We start from the raw sequence: 12,095 nt of genomic DNA, 5'->3' as shown, positions 1-12,095 counted from the left end.
TTCATACACACACCATCCTCTGTGTGAAAAAGTTGTCCATTAGGTCCCTATAAATCTTTCCCCTCTCACCTTAAACCTATATCTTCTAGTTTTGGACTCCCCCCATCCTAGGGAAAAGAACTTGCCTATTCACCCTATACATTCCCCTCATGATTTTATAAACCTCTGCAAGGTCACCCCTCAGCCTCCAACACTGCAGGGAAAATAGTCCCAGCCTATTCAGCCTCTCCAGATAGCTCAAACCCTCCAACCCTAGCAACGTGCTTGTAAATCTTTTTTGAATCCATTCCAGTTTCACAACATCCTTCCTGTAGCAGGGAGACCAGAACTGCATGCAATTTTCCAAAAGTAGTCTAACCAACATCCTGTACAGCCATAACATGACCTCCTAACACCTATTCTCAATGCAACTACCAAAAAAAAATGGCAAGCATATTAAGTGTCTTCTTCACTAACCTGTCTACGTGCAACTCTACTTTCAAGGAAATTTGAAGCTAAAGTCCAAGATTTCTTTGTTCAGCAACCACTCCCCAGGACCTCACCATCAAATGTATAAGTCCTGTCAGTAAAGCCAATGGTTGTGTCCTTGGTGTGTTATATATACACATTTTGAACTAACAACTATTGAAATAATTACTTGTAGAAATAGGTCATTTACAATGCTGTGATTACGACAGGGTGAAATTTCTACATACTGCTGCCTTCACCATAGGCCCATTCCAAAGCTAGGGAAGCAAGTCATATATAACTTAAGAGCTAACACGTAGACTAGCAGCTATGACAATGGATATAGTTATCTTTTTTTAAAATTAACAACAACCATCAAGTTACAGTTTTAAAAACAAGTTTAAAAAAATCCAAGATTCCCATGACAATTCACGAATGGTGAGAATTTCAACACTGAATAGTGAAGGCAAATAAAACATAAGAACACTTTTCAGGATGTCAAGATAATTATAGAATGGTTATTAGAACCCTTAAAATAGGCAGAAAGAAACTGTACATGAGTATGTTATGTATTCATACATTTTTTTTCCTCTGACATTTTCCAATTTTTGTTTCGTTCCAGATTGCACTTCATATTTTATGTGCAGAAATTAGAGAGCAACAAGCCTATGACCACCACCAAGTAATGTATAAAAAGCTTAGCACTTTTCTCATTTATTTCAATTTTCAGTCTTTGGCAATATAGTTTTACTAGTATTTTGATCAAGCCACAATGTGTGGTTGCAAGCTATAGAGGAACATAATGTTTATTTAGGAAAAGGGTTTTTAAACTTAAGAGACCAAAAACAGAGAGCTCGGATTGTATCAATAAACATCATATTTCTGTTAATTCTACAATATTTTGGCTCAGATCATCTTGATGTTTTAAGATTTGAACTTTTTAAGAGTGCTTCAGATTTCCTCAAATATAATTTTGCTTTAATATGTATTCTTCTGATTATTTTGCATTCATTAGGGTTACAGGTATCAATATTGTGAAATTTTAAATAGATACATTCCAGCATTGAAAATTCCCAGGTCCAGTACAACAGTCTTGATAAAAAGAGTAGAATGTAGGAAATCTTAAAGAAAAAGTAAACTTCATTCAACCTAAGTAGCCTGCATATTATTAATAGGCTAACATATTATTTAGAGCAGTACCCAATATGCAAGCATATTTCATTCCACTATAAGAACAAACTGCAGAACCAGAAACAAAAAATCTCCAATTCTACACAGAAACACTGAACATTGAAATTAGCTATTGCATAAAGTAGAACTAACCAGTGGGATTTTTCCCTCCCTGAGATGATGTGAAGAGAAATTTAGGAAAATACATAAAAAAGAAAGGAATTGGAATTTTGACATTGAGAAAACATACCCACTTTCCCCTTAAACTTGAAACAGAGACTTCAGTATCCCAGAATTGAGCAGCAACAACTTATTTCCACGCAATTAAATCTCATTATTAGCCTAACACACCTGATTTATATCATTTCCTGAATCTCTCTCTCCCCGAGAAATTACATCAGTAGCGGGCAAATTATTGGAAAGGGCTCTGAGAGATAGGATTTATGATCACTTGGAAAGGCACAGTTTGATTTGTGATAGTCAGCATGGATTTGTGAGGGGTAGATCATGCCTCACAAGTCTTAGTGAATTCTTTGAAGAGGTGATCAAACACGTGGATGAAGGTAGAGCAGTGGATGTGGTATCCATAGATTTAAGTAAGGCGTTAGATAAGGTTCCCCATGGTAGGCTCATGCAGAAGGTAAGGAGGCATGGGATGGGGGAAACTGTGGCAGATTGGCTTCAGAATTGGCTGACCCTTAGAAGGCAAAGGGTGGTAGTGGATGGAAAATATTCAGTTACGAGTGGTGTACCACAAGAATCTACCCTGCGTCCTCTTCTATTTATGACTTTTGTAAATGATTTGGATGAAGGAATGGAAGGGTGGATTAGCAAGTACATGGATGATACAATGGTGGGTCATGTTGTGGACAGTGCAGAGGGCTGTTCTAGGTTTTAAAGGGACATTGATAAGATGCAGAGCTGGGCTGAGAATTGGCAGATGGAGTTTAACCCTGACAAGTATGAGGTGATTCATTTTGAAAGGACAAACTTGAAAGCAGAACACATGGTTAACGGAAAGATTCTTGGCAGTGTGGAGGAGCAGAGGGATCTTGGGGTTCATGTTCACAGTTCCCTGAAAGCGGCCACTCAGGTGGATAGAGTTCATAAGAAGGCGTTTGGTGTGTTAGCTTTCATTAATCGAGGGATCGAGCTCAAGAGCCATCAAGTTATACTCCAGCAATCCAAAAGCCTGGTTTGGCCACATCTGGAGTATTTTGTCCAGTTCTGATCGCCTCATTATAGGAAAGATGTGGAGCAGTTGGAAAAGGCGCAGAGGAGATTTACCAGGATGTTGCCTGGAATGGAGGGAAGGTCTTACGAGGAAAGGTTGAGAGAGCTAGGGCTTTTCTCTTTAGAACGACAAAGGATGAGACGTGACTTGATAGAGGTGTACAAAATGATCAGAGGTATAAATAGGGTGAACAACCAGACACTTTTTCCTAGGGTAGAGGTAGCTATTATGAGGGAGCATAGTTTTAAAGTGAGTGGAGCTAGATATAGGGGAGACGTCAGAGGTAGTTTTTTTACTCAGAGAGTAGCAGGGGCATGGAATGCATTGCCAGAGAGGGTAGTGGAGTCAGCTACATTAGGGGCATTTAAGCAGCTATTAGATAGGCATATGGATGATAGTCTAAGGTGGGGTGGAGGTTAGATAACCTTAGGGTTAGGGTAAAGGTTCAGCACAACATCGTGGGCTGAAGGGCCTGTACTGTGCTGTACTGTTCTATGTTCTATGTTCTAAATTAGCAATGCAAATTTCTACTCATTCTGCAAACCATGTCCGAAAGTCAAATAAGAGCAGTCCTGCATGGGGTTAGGGAAAATAGTCAGACAGGGATGCTGTCTCAGTCAAGGACCTTGTCCAGTCTGAATTGAGGGGCTTGGCCATACCAGGATCCAGAGATTTATGTCCCTTATAGTCTGGGGTTGAGCAGGGTCAATCCTGCTCTGGACATTAACTACTCTGGAAATTACAGGTACAACATTCAAGATAGTATGGAGACATCATTTTCGGGGAGGGTTGTAGTGGGTGTGCATAGGCTGTGCTCAGTCAGGGCTGCTCTGCGAAGTCAGCCCAGGAATTAACCATAATCAGTCCTGAGGTTGCCAATGATTAACAGGGGGTTTTCAGGGAAATTCCATGAATTCCTAGGAAATGACAGCAATTCAAGTCTGAGGATGGTGTTGAACAGGATTGCTACGGAAATGATACAATGAAAGGAGTAAATTCAAGAATTAAGGACAGACCTCATAAAACATAGAAGGGGATGGGATCCTCAAGGAAGGGAAATTTTCACCCTGGCTTTTAGATGGGAAGAGTGCATGATAATGAACAAGAGGATGGCAGTTAAAATTCTGAAGGCATATTGGGACATTAACAGTTTTACACAGGAACTGAACGGAAACAGGTCATCAGGGATACCGGAACAACAACATCAAAGAGAATACGAAGGATGGGAGTGGGGAGATCTTCATGTGTCTCCGGTGAACTCTGCAAGTCACTCATAAGGACATGAAATTGAAATCTTGTGATCCTTGATACAAGACCAACTGTGCAATCACAATACATAACAGCTGCCAACACATACACATTGGACAGAGTAATTTACTGTTATTCTCTTTGGGGGCAGAATAATATTGTTTGATTGTGAGGGCCTTCTAGGGAAAATTACATTAATCATGCTTCCACTGATTCAGTAATGTTGCACATCTGGCATCAAATTGCAACTCATCATTAAGTTATTAATTGTCCCAGAATGCACTTTATAAATGATGACCTCAAGCAATCAACATCATTACATTGTTTGCATTAATTGCATTGTTATTATGTCAGTAAAGCGAGTATAATTAGACAGGTTAACTTAAAAGCATCACAATGGTTTGGCATTTTTGAAGCATTTTCCACTGATATCTCTGGAAGACATAATTTAAAGCTTCCACATACACAGATTGAACTGTGAAAATGTAAGAATATGGTCTGTGATCTGCAAGGTTGCCTTTTTCTGGTAGGCCTGGTGTGGCTGAGGCTATCACAGTGGGTTACTGCCAAAACTCTAATCCCCAAATGTAGTATGAAGATTTTAAATTTGCAACATGTGAGTTTTGAGAAGATTTGGAGCTCAGGTTGAGGCTCTGGATGTGAGTTTGCTCGCTGAGCTGGAAGGTTAGTTTTCAGACGTTTTGTCACTTTTTTTTATTTGAAAAAATATACTTTATTCATAAGATGTACAAAAAATAAAACATTTATACACCTACCCAGTCATGCAAGCCGCTCCAGGTTACCCAGGGGGTACGTACACCAACTAAAGGAAAAAAACAAAGAAGAAACAAAAAACTAAGCAAAGTAAATACCCCGGCAGTCATCACCCCGCACAGTCCCCGTTGACCCCTTGACCAGTTGGGGAAGGCGCCAGCTGGGCCCAGTTGCCAGATACGGCCCTTTTTTTCTATTCTGGACGAGGGGTTTCATACGGGGGTCTTTCCCCACCGCGCCTTGGCGGCGGCTGCCCCAAGCTTTAGCGCGTCCCTCAGCACATAGTCCTGGACCTTGGAGTGCGCCAGTCTGCAACACTCGGTCGGGGTCAGTTCTTTCAGCTGGCAGACCAGCAAGTTGCGGGCAGACCAAAGAGCGTCTTTCACCGCATTGATGGTCGTCCAGGTGCAGTTGATGTTGGTCTCGGTGTGAGTCCCGGGAAACAGCCTGTAAAGCACGGAGACCCGCATCACGGAGCTGCTCGGGACGAACCTCGACGAATACCACTGCATCCCCCTCCAGACCTCCTGTGCATAGGCACACTCCAGAAGGAGGTGATCGACAGTCTCGTCCCCCCGCCCCCGCAGCCACCTCGAGGGCAGCGTGCGGTGGCGCAGAGATTCCGGGCATGCATAAAGGATCTCACTGGCAGAGCCCCTCTCACCGCCAGCCAAGCAATGTCCTTGTGCTTGTTTGAAAGTTCTGGTGATGAGGCATTCTGCCAAACGACTTTGGCAGTCTGGGTGGGGAAGCACACGACGGGATCCACCCTCTCCTTTTCCCGAACTCCCGAAGGATCTCGAGGATACTACGTGCTGACCACTGCCTGACGGCCTTGTGGTCAAAGGTGTTTCCTTTCAAAAATTTCTCCACGAAGGACAGGTGGTATGGAACGGTCCAACTACTCGGAGCGTTCCGCGGCAATGAGGCCAGGCCCATCCTTCGCAACACCGGGGACAGGTAGAACCTCAGTAAGTAGTGACACTTGGTGTTTGCGTACTGAGGATCTACGCACAGCTTGATGCAGCCGCACACAAAGGTAGCCGTCAGGGCGAGGGTGGTGTTCGGTACGCCCTTTCCCCCATTTTCCAGGTCTTTGTACATGGTGTCCCTGCGGACCCGGTCCATCCTCGCCCCCCAAATGAAGTGGAAGATGGCCCGGGTGACCGCAGCGGCGCAGGTCCAGGGAATAGGCCAGGCCTGCACCACATACAACAGTACCGAAAGCCCCTCGCACCTGACAACTAGGTTCTTACCCGCGATGGAGAGGGACCGGAGCGTCCACCTGCCCAGCTTCTGCTTCAATTTGGTGATACGCACCTCCCAAGTCTTAGTGCATGCCCCAGCGCCACCAAACCAAACACCCAGCACCTTCAGGCAGTCTGTCCTGACGGTGAAGGGGATGAAGGAGCAGTTGTCCCAGTTCCCGAAGAACATGACCTCGCTCTTACCCCTATTGACTTTGGCACCCGAGGCCAGTTCAAACTGGTCGCAGATGTCCAACAGTCTACTCACCAACCAATGATCGGTGCAGAAGACGGCGACATCGTCCATGTACAGGGAGGTCTTGACCTGAAGGCCTCCGCTGCCTGGGCTAGTCATGCCCTTCAGGCTCACGTCCTTCCTGATGGATGTGGCGAAGGGCTCCACACAGCACACGAACAAGGCAGGAGAGAGCGGGCAGCCCTGCCTGACTCCAGATCTGACGGGAAAACTGTCCGATTCCCACCCGTTGATCGAGACTGCGCTAACGATGTTGGCGTAGAGCAGCCGGACCCAATTGCGGATGCCCTCCCCAAACCCCAATTTGGAGAGGAGGTCCCTCATGTAAGCATGAGAGACCCTGTCAAAGGCCTTCTCCTGGTCCAGGCTGACGAGGCAGGTGTCCACCCGCCTGTCCTGTATGTAGGCGATCGTATCCCTGATGAGCGCGAGGCTCTCAGCGATCTTCCTGCCTGGCACAGCACAGGTTTGGTCAGGGTGAATCACTGACTCCAGGACAGACCTGACCCGCTTGGCTATGACCTTGGCCAGGATTTTGTAGTCCACGTTCAACAGTGAAATGGGACGCCAATTCTTAATTTCTTCCCTCTCCCCCTTCCTCTTGTAAATGAGGGTGATGATGCCCTTCCTCATGGACCTGCACATTTCCCCTGCCCGAAGCGCATTATCGTACACCTCCAGCAGGTCCCGGCCAACCAGGTCCCACAGAACGGAATACAGCTCGACCGGTAAGCCGTCGCTCCTGGGAGTCTTATTCCTCTCCAAGGACTTGCGGGCTCCGGTCAGTTTGTCCAGGGATATCGGCCGGTCCAGCCACTCCCTCGTGCCGTCGTCTAAGACCTCCGTGATAGACGACTGGAACGACTTGGAGGCCGTGCTGTCCGTGGGCTTCGTGTCGTACAGTCCATCATAGAAGGATCTGCTGATCCTCAAAATGTCGGGCCGAGACGACGTCACCGAGCCGTCATCCTCCTTCAGCCAGCTAAGCACAGAGCTCTCTTTGTGCACCTTCTGAAAGAAGGAACGCGAGCACATCTCGTCCTGCTCCACGGAGCGGACCCTGGACCGGAAGATTATCCTGGAGGCCTCCGCGGTGAAGAGCGAGGCTTGCTGGCCCCTCAACTCGCGGAGGTCCTCTGTGACATCGACACCCATCAACTGCAGAAGGAGCAGGTTCTGCACCCTTTTCTGGAGTCGCGACAGCTTTCCCCGCCTCTCTCTCGCCTCCCGAACACCCTTGAGGACAAAGAACCTCTTGATGTTCTCCTTTACCGTCTCCCACCAGTCGCCCGGAGACTCAAAGAGGGGTTTCACAGTTCTCCAACTGGCATACTCCCTCATAAGCTCCTCGACGTTCTCTGGAGTCAACAGAGTCGTGTGGAGCTTCCACATTCCCTTGCCGGCCAGCTGGTTGTCCTGTAAGTGACAGTCGGCCAGCAGGAGGCAGTGGTCAGAGAAGAACACCGGCTCGACGCCGCTGGACCTGATCGAGAACGCCCGTGACACAAACAGGAAGTCTATCCTTGAGCAGATAGACCCGTCTGGCCGCAACCAGGTGTACCTCTGCTGCGCTCTGTCTGCAGGGGTGCTGAAGACGTTGAGCAGCTTGGCGTCCTTCACCGTGCCCATCAGGAATCTGGACGTGACGTCCAGTTGACTCCCCCCACCCGCTGTCCCCATGCCGGATCTTCCGTCTGCATCGATGATGCAGTTGAAGTCTCCGCCTAGGATGACCGGCCTGGACGTAGCCAGCAGGGGTGGAAGCCGCTGCAGGACGGCCAACCGCTCATTCCGTACCGCTGGGGCGTACACGTTGATCAGCCTCAGGGGAGCATTTCTGTAGGTGACGTCAGCCACTAGGAGGCGCCCCCCCACCACCTCCTGAACTTGAGAGATGGTGAAGTCACGCCCCGCAGCAGAATAGCCAGGCCCGAGGAGCGACAGTCGTTACCCCCCGACCAGATCGAAGGCCCACAGATCCAGGCGCCGGACCATTTCCCGTACCTGCCGAGGTGCGGTATCCTGCACTCCTGCAGAAACAGGAGGTCCGCCTCGATGGTGGTCAGGTAGGCCAACGTGGATACACATCTTGCGGTTGACTTGACACTACGCACGTTAATGCTCGCAACTCGTACCCCAATTGTGGGCAGTGACCGCAGTACCCTCCCCAAGTCCAAGGTCCAGCCCCTCCATCTGTCCCTTCATGCCCATTGCCCGGGCTAACTGCTGGACGCTCTCCGGGCTCAGGAAACCGTCCATGCTGCCTTCCGGGTGGCATCCCCCCGTCGTGGGTGTGGAGGCAGGAGGGTCCGGCTCTAGGTCAGGCTGGGGATGCGCTGTCTCCTCCTTCCCACCTGGAAGTTCCGAGGGGCCCTCCAGTGCCCCAGCGGCACTTGACTGGGTGTCGGAGGGAGCCTCAGGACGACTCCCGTCACCTGGAAGCGTGGTGCTGCTTTCCTTCTCCCTCGAGATCTTTAACCTCTGCTTCGGGCAGGCAGGCCCTCTCCGAATCCCCCTCGTCAGAGGAGCTCTTATAGCCCCCCTGTAGCTGCCTTTTCCCGCCTGATGGTTGCGGTTCCTGGGCCCGTCGACTCACCTTCCTCCTCGCTTTCCGGACCGTCGTCCACTCCCCTGGGTCGCTGCCTCCATCGACTCCGGGTTGTCCGGGGGGGACCGGAGCCTGCAGGGGTGCTTTGTTGGCCTCGGGTCCGTCCTGCGGGGCTGGGCCCTCCTGCACGACCTGGCCCTCCTGCACATTAGTGGGGTCCTTGCTGGGCCCTGGTGCCTTCCTCTCCTCCGGGGGAGCTGGCCCCGCATTGCCCCTGCCGGCAACCTGGGCGTAGGTGGTCCCCCGCTGCGGGCATGCCCTATAGAGGTGGTCCACTTTCCCGCAAAGGTTGCAGTTTTATTCTTTTGGGCAATCCTTTGCAAGGTGTCCCTCCTCCCTGCAGATGGTGGCTTTGCAGTCGGCCGCCACGTGACCTGACCTACCACAGGCATGGCAGACTTTAGGTTGCCCTGCATAGGTCAGGTAGCCCTTGCTCCCGCCGATCACGAAGCTGGACAGTGGGTGTACAATGTTCCCATCCGCGCCCATCCTCAGCATCACCTTGACCTGCCTCTTAATGGTCCAAATGCCAAAGGGGTCCATGATGTCAGTTAGGTCCCCTTCCACCTTCACGTACCTTCCAAGGAAGGTCAGGACATCAACTGCTGGCACATGCGGGTTGTACATATGTACAGTCACCATACGGCTCCTCTGTGCTGGCATCATAAACAGCGGGACAGCGGTCAATACTGAGAGGGGGCCCTCACCTCCTTTCTCCTTGAAAACCTCCAGGAAGCGCTCGCAAAGCTTGGCACTCCTGAAGGTCACATCGTAAAAACCTCCTCCGGGGAAATCCTGCAGGCAGTAAATGTCCGCAGCAGCGAACCCGCAACAGTCCAACAGGACCCTCTTCACAAAGAAGGTGCGGTCCACAGGTGCACCTTCATCCACCTTCTTTACGGAAACACGGATGGTGTTCCGGACCCCCTGACCTGGGGCACGAGCACTTGCCGCAGCCATCATTGCAGGTTGGCTGCTCCCCTGAACCAGCATTAGGCCAAAGCCAGCATTAAGATCCACCGGTTGCAAGGGTGCACAGCCAACCCGATGTCCTCCTTTCACCTCCAAGATGGCACTCTCCTCCTCTCGGTCCACAAGAGAGTGGGTCTTTATTTTGTTCCAGATGTAAGCTGGTTCACTGAGCTTGAAGGTTTGTTCCCAGATGTTTCATCACCATTCCAGGTAACATCATCAGTGAGCCTCCGACGAAGCGCTGATGTTATGTCCCGCTTTCTATTTATCTGTTTAGGTTTTCTTGGGTTGGTGATGTCATTTCCTGTTCCTTTTCTCAGAGGATGGTAAATTGATTTGGAGCCAAATTGATTTGTGTTTGTTGATGGAGTTCCGGTTGGATTGCCATGCTTCTAGGAATTCTCGTGCGTGTCTCTGTTTGGCTTGTCCTAGGATGGATGTGTTGTCCCTCCTCATCTGTATGTAAGGATACGAGTGATAGTGGGTCATGTCTTTTTGTGGCTAGTTGATGTTCATGTTTCCTGGTGGCTAGCTTTCTGCCTGTTTGTCCAATGTAGTGTTTGTCACAGTTCTTGCAAGGTATTTTGTAAATGACGTTCATTTTGCTTGTTGTCTGTTTAGGGTCTTTTAAGTTCATTAGCTGCTGTTTTAGTGAGTTGGTGGGTTTGTGGGCTACCCTGATGCCAAGGGGTCCGAGTAGTCTGGCAGTCATTTCGGAAATGTCTTTGATGTAGGGGAGAGTGGTTATGGTTTCTGAGCCTGTTTTGTCTGTTTGTTTGGGTTTATTGCTGAGAAATCGGCGGACTTTGTTCATAGGGTATCACCTATACAGTGTATTCAAAAAAAAATGAATGGGTACCCTATGAACACAGTAACATTTTAAAAGAACAATTATTTATAAAGATGCAAGATTATTTACAAATACATGTCACCCATGCCACCCATGTGCCCTCAGTGAGTTTTTCTCTTCCTCTCCCTCCCATTACATTCGGTGGAGGAAGCCTGGGCTGTCGTCTGTCCCGTTGCCATGGAGGACTTCAATGGACATTCCCTGGTGTATTTTGGCATAAGAATATTGACAATTTCCTGCCCAGATGCAGACTCACCCTTTAGTTTAGCACTTCTGCAGACTTTGGTATCAAAGACTGGTGAGTGGTGGAGAGACTGTGCACATCTGGTGATGAAATTTCTGGGATTACGTCTTTGGCTGTTACTCAGTATGGGTACCTGCAGGCATTACTCTGCTTCCCTGAGAGAAAGCTGCACCTGAGGCCAAGGTTCCTTATACCTCTCTCATCTTGCCAATGAAGCGATAGCCTCAGTCTAAGATGGTGGAATGTTGTTCCATATGCATATAAGACACGTACTGCAACTCCATGGCAGTTGCCAACATCTCCGTGGGGAGACGCAGATGCCTTAGGCTGGAGTTAGCAAGGTACTGATAAATTGGTGGATTCCTCTATCATTTGACCCAGTTGACTGACTAGCTCTGACAAGTCAATCTGCTGTTCCTATGCCTTTTGATAAATTGCTTAATGGCTGAGATCATGGGTTTGTCTTCTGTCTGGGACTAAATGTTGTCTGTTCTCCAGCAATCCTTTCAGTGCCAGACAACTGACGGCTGTGCACTTCGTTCTACACATGACACAGCAATGATGTGGGCTGTTATCTCAGTCCAGTTTGGCTGGCCTTTGTTGGTCAGCAATATATAGCTCTGCCCCCTTGTCCATCATCCTAATTACCAGCATTTCCAGGTCCCTGTTGGCAAAGCAGGACACTAGATTCCCTTTCTGGACAATTCCTTCAGTGATAACTGTCAAGCAGCACAATGTGAATAACAGTTTCTGGCTTGCAGTGTCTTAAGTGGTGTGCAGTTAGGCTTGAATTATTCCAGCAGTGGAAAGCACTCCTGCTGCATGCATTATTCCACACACAGGGCACCATAGAGCTCAGCTGCTTAAGTAATGAGGTGAAATGCAGAAGACTGCACAATTCATGATGGATTGAGCACCTCAGTCAACAAAAAATGAGAAAATTCAGCCCATTATCTCTTTTATTCTGTATGAATTATAAATTGTTCCTCACTATTAATCTGAACTAGTTACAATATTATTTTCGTCAAATATAGATTTGAAATTG

At 48.4% G+C, this 12,095-nt stretch overlaps 1 protein-coding gene across 4 annotated transcripts in view; it reads right to left on the bottom strand.

Moving 5' to 3' along the window:
* The window catches only part of hspa12a (heat shock protein 12A), a 250,044-nt gene that overhangs the window by 138,892 nt on the left and 99,057 nt on the right, over nt 1–12,095 (bottom strand). For 3 of the 4 annotated variants that reach the window (XM_059653031.1, XM_059653030.1, XM_048551007.2), the window contains one exon: nt 4,876–4,922. The exons of the other annotated variant lie outside the window; for it this stretch is intronic. The gene's annotated coding sequence lies outside the window, so the exon portion shown is untranslated. The remainder of the gene's footprint in view (nt 1–4,875; nt 4,923–12,095) is intronic. 4 annotated transcript variants of the gene reach the window in all.

The sequence above is a fragment of the Stegostoma tigrinum genome, chromosome 20 (assembly GCF_030684315.1).
Source record: "Stegostoma tigrinum isolate sSteTig4 chromosome 20, sSteTig4.hap1, whole genome shotgun sequence".
Classification (NCBI taxonomy): Eukaryota; Metazoa; Chordata; class Chondrichthyes; order Orectolobiformes; family Stegostomatidae; genus Stegostoma; species Stegostoma tigrinum.
This window is presented reverse-complemented; position numbering and strand designations above follow the sequence as displayed.